The following is a 5,134-nucleotide window of genomic DNA, read 5'->3' as shown; positions in this document are numbered from 1 at the left end:
TATAATAAGCAAAGATTCATCAACTACATTAGAGATTTTCTGTAAGGAGTAGCCAGCAAACTAGATGCTACTAGTAGAATGGTCTGGAAAAATAGGATTTCTCTAAGTGAGATTCTAGCTGAAAAAGGGAGAGGCTGTGTCATGCTAAGAGGACAGTGTTGCATCTTTATTCCCAATAACACAGATCAGATGGGATTCTAATTAAGGCCCTACATGCACTCACAACTTTAGCTGTTGAGCAAAATACTCTGGAATAGACCATTTATAGATTGGCTAGCAAGGTGGTTTGGAAAACAAAAGGGGATGATAACATCGATATTAACATCCCTTATAATGGCAGTAGGAGCATTTGTAACCTCAGCGGAATGTTGCATCATCTGTGTGTAAGAGGACTAGCTCAGCAGTTGATTGAGACAACTCTATTCAAACAGACACTCATGTTCTAGCAACAAAACAGCCTATTATTGGTAGAGTCTAAACTATGATGAGCCCCAACAAGTTCTGGATCAATTTAAAAATCAACAAATATTAATCGAGGTGAAAATGTCACCAAATATGGTAAAAGAAAGAGGAGGGAATTTGTAAGGAAAAAAAAAACTCAACGTGGTCCATTTTCAAGATAAGGTCTTTCACCCTGAGGATGTGACCGAGGTCATGAATCTGAGAGCCTCTAAACAAAGTCAATTAAATATGGAATTCTCTATAGTAACTTTGACTGGGAAAATATTGGCAGTTAAGAAATTACCCCTTGTAGTTTAATCATTTGCTTCTAAAGCTACAAAATATTTACAGAGTAAGAGGGCTGAGTGGAGATTGTACCCCCGGCACTCAAGCCAATGAAGAAAGGAAGAAGAAACTGCATGCTAGGATGAAGAAGGGAACAGAATGCTAGAAGTCAAATTGCTTACTGAATCCCTTCCGGGAGTGTGTCAGCCTGCTTTGTTAGGCCAGTACCGCATTCTGGCAATATCAAGAAATAAAGTTTTACTGTTATGGTTCTTCTTGCCTCTAAGTACTCTCTTTGGGTTTAGACAAGTGAATGCATTTCTCACTCTCCCATATCTGTTAGATGTTTCAAGTTTGTGTGTCAGTACTCTGAAGAATGAACAAAGAAAGTTAAGAGTCGGAAGAGTTGGGCTGGGGATTTAGCTCAGTGGTGCCGTGCCTGCCTTGCAAGCACAAGGTCCTGAGTTCAATCCCTGGTACCAAAGTAAACAAATAAGTAGGAAAAGTTTACTGAGAAGCAGGAGGATACCAAAAGTGGGATTCCTCTGAGGCTCTTTGTCTAAATTAAAAAATATATATATATATATATAATAACATCACATTGCAAGTCACCTTGAGTCAAACTGTAATCAACCTGTAGAATTACAAGTGTGGTCACTTAGCTAATATTGATCTAATAGAAAAAAAATTATGTAGCAAGAGTACATAATGTGGAGAAGAAGAAAGGCATTCTGGAAGGAGTAAGAGTAAGGGTCAGAGTGTTCTGGTCATCTATCTACATGTTCATTACAATGTTTCTAAGTGCTTCTAATGTTACTTAAGCTTATTGGTCTAGATGGTACTACTTAGAGCACAGCTTTGAGCTATTGTTTATCTTTATAGAGGCTTGCAGGCCTAGCCATTTCACCTCTATTTTGGGGCGTAGTTTTTTATCAACTCAGTCCTCGACCTCAGGCCTAGTTTGCCTCATCTCTGTTCTGATTCTATCTTGGGCTCGGCCCCTTTCTAACTGCCTATCATTCTCTGCCTGACTTAGCTTTCTGCAATATGTAGATTGAATCCAGTATCTTCAGAGTTATACCCTAATTTCTTCATATTACAACTGTGGATGGAGGTACATCTGTCAAAGGCCAGGCCTCAGATAAAGATGGAATGACCAGGCCTACATGCCTCCCTAAGGAATAAGCGATGACTTGAAATTATATGATAACAGGTATTAAAGTGGCACACAAAGGGCAGGCAGACCAAGGAAGAGAGTGCCACTCAGAGAATTGAAGGGAAAGACAGGTTTATTCGCTAGCTAGTAGGCCCAGTGGAAGTCACCTTCCAGAGTCTGAACCTTGTTTCTGTTTGTTTTCATATTTATCTGTTCTTTAGTCAGGGTGGGGGAGCAAGCAGAATTTTACAGAAGCAGAACTTAGCAAAAGGTGGGGAGGTGGAGTTAATGTCTTTACAGTTTATCTTTAAGACAGAGGAAGGTAGGCAGCTGTGTTTCAGCAGTTCATCTTCTGGGCAGAGTGACCTTTATGGGTTTAGCAAGAGGGCAAGCCTTTGACTGTCAACCTTGAGACTATTAATTTCTGCCAAGCTTTGATACTGTCAGTCTCTACTCTTTTGTTTTTTCCATTTTAGTATCATTTGGACAATAAAGTCTAGATAGACATTAGTTACCCAGGTGGGTGACCAGGACCTCCTGATCCATCCCTTTCAAAATGGTCTTTGTTCTTTCCATGTACATTTGCTACATGACCTGCTTTCCCACTGAATCAATATTACCTAAGTGGCTATATTTACAACCTTATTGGTTGATCATAGTCTGGAGTCACATTGTTCTCACTTCATGATTTTATACCCACCTCCTGATTTTGTTTGTTTGTTTGTTTTTGGTACCAGGGATTGAACTCGGGTCCTTGACCTTTCGAGGCAGGCAACAGATCCACTTAGCCAAATCACCAGGGCCACCTCCTGATTTTGTTCTATAAAATTTCTCTAAAAAGTGGGCTTGTTGGCAACCCACTTTCAGGTCCCCTCCTGTCTCTTAAGAGCTATCTCTCTAAATACATTTTTTTCTACTCTTAACCTCCAAACGTGGCATATCTGAACTAGCAAGTTGGGAGTCAAGAGCCAAGGCAAGCCATGCAAGGCCACAGGAAAGACACCAGGTGGTCAGGAGACAAAATAAGGGAGTAAGGGAGAAGTGTATACCACTCATTTTTATTGGGAGCTCCACAGGAAAGACCAGAAAGGTAAGAGCCAACAGTTTAGGAGTGGGTAGTTTGAATAATTTCCATGGGCTTCTTGTGTGATTTCTGCTTGACTGGTACCTGGCCAAGTTGTAACTAGTACTGCAAAATGGAACATTAAAGTTAGATTTTTTTTTCTTTTCGAGATAACCAACTTTTCCAAAATTCCTCCTGCTTAGCCCATAACCAACGCACCCTCCTCTCCTCAGAACCAAAGAAATGACCGAATGTGCAGATGCAGGCCCCAGGAAGCTCCGGTCTAGTTTCCTTTCCACAAGAAAGCTGGGAGAGGGATGAGTTGAAAATGGCTGAACGTGTAAAGCAACTGTGGATATCTGCATTGTCTCTCTATTCCCACCCACCCCTCTGCTCCTTACTATAATAAGGACCCTTGACCACCTGTACATGGTGGGATGGTGATTTGTGGTTATAATCGGAGGCCTCTCCATTTCCTCAGAGATAGCTTTGAATAAAGTCTTTTTTCCTTTTCACAAACATGATTGTCCTCCTTTAATTTGGTTGGCAGTAAGCATAGGAACCTAGGCAACAGGTAACACCTGGGATGGGTAAAAAGGAGGAATATAGGTCCTGGGGCACCCGGGCCATTTGGAAGAGGTATGCTTCTGGAATGGTTACTTTGCACATCAAAATGTGCTCCTAGCTGGGCTTTTTTTATTTGCTTGTTTGAGATGCTGGGCATGGACCCCAGGGCCTCTCTTGGTCAGAGCTCTTCCACTGAGTCACACCTTAATCCTGCTCCTTCTTATTTTTAAGATTGGCTGGTCCCAAAAAGGAGCAGCCTCTTCCTATTGAGAAAAGTTGTTAAAGATATCAAAATGTCATACTATACAAGAATTTAAAACTTTTGTACTACCTCACTTGAAATCCATTAAAGTCTATAATAAACTTTAATTTTAAGGGCAAATTCAAGTCTGTGATAGCAATTTTTAGTTTTACTTTTTTTTTTTTTTGGTACTAGGGACCTTGTGCTTATGAGGCAGATGTGGTGCCACTGAGCTAAATTCCTGGCCTATAGTTTTACTTTTTGCATTTAAATCATTAACACATATAAATCAAGTTTAGGGCCAGGGATTTAGCTCAGTGGTTCAGTGGCCTGCCTTGCAAGCACAAGGACCCGAGTTCAATCCCGGTACTAAAAAAAAAACCAAAAAATAAATCAAGTTTACTCAAGAAGTACAGGGCCTGGCTAATCTTCTAAACAAGATAAACAAAGGCTATACTTTCATTACTTAACGAGATAAACAGTCATGAGATTTCTATTTTTAGGTAAAGGAAGGAGAGTAGCTGGGTTTGGAATGTCAGAGCAATGTTTAAAGTAGAAGGCAATAACATTTCTTAGGTAGACAGTGGACTACCTGAAACATAGTTTTTTTGGTCAGTAGAAGAATTTATACAGCATACAGAAGCATTATGTTTAGTGAAGTTCTGAGAACTAAGCTAACTGAAGATTTTATATATTTTCCTATTGCAGTTATAGCTCGTCAATATGTCTTGGCTATTAGACTTAATGAAAGACTGAAATAAGGACTAGGCTCCTGATGATTCCTATGCAGATGAATAGCTGAGTCAGTAACCCTGTAACTGACACCACAAGATGGAACTTTCAAAGTTATTTATTTATTTTTTTTCTTTTAGAGACAACTGGCTTGCTCAGGCCTAGGGCAGAAACAGCTTCCCCCATCTCTCTTCAGCCTTGTTGAAGGGACAGAATGCCGATGATGACACTGGGAGGCTCAGAGCACAGTTTCCTTTCCATAAGAAAGGGGTGGGGGCTGGGTAGTGGTGGTGAGCTGAAGATGGCAGGAAGTGATAAATTCAGGGAGGAAATTTGCATCATCTGTCTGAGCTCTCCCTGCCTCTTTCTTTTTTTTAAAAAAATGTTTTTCCCTCCGGTACTGGGGATCAAACTCAGGACCTTGGGCTTGTGAGGCAGGAGCAGTGCCACTGAACTAAATCCCTGGTCCTACCCCCTCCCTTTTATTAAAACAGACCCTTGCCCACCTGTACAGAGGGAGTAGTGATTTGAGGAGAATGGGCCCATCCATCTCCTTGAAGCTAGTTGTAAATAAGTCTTTTTTCCTTTTTAGCAAATTAAATGGCCTCCTTTTTTTTTTTTTTTTTTTTTTCCCTCACTGGTTTCTAAT

Source organism: Fukomys damarensis, unplaced genomic scaffold, assembly GCF_012274545.1.
Source record: "Fukomys damarensis isolate Sample0158 unplaced genomic scaffold, DMR_v1.0_HiC HiC_scaffold_39, whole genome shotgun sequence".
NCBI classification, from domain to species: domain Eukaryota; kingdom Metazoa; phylum Chordata; class Mammalia; order Rodentia; family Bathyergidae; genus Fukomys; species Fukomys damarensis.
The sequence above is the reverse complement of the archived record's forward strand: the minus strand, read 5'-3'. Positions refer to the sequence as shown.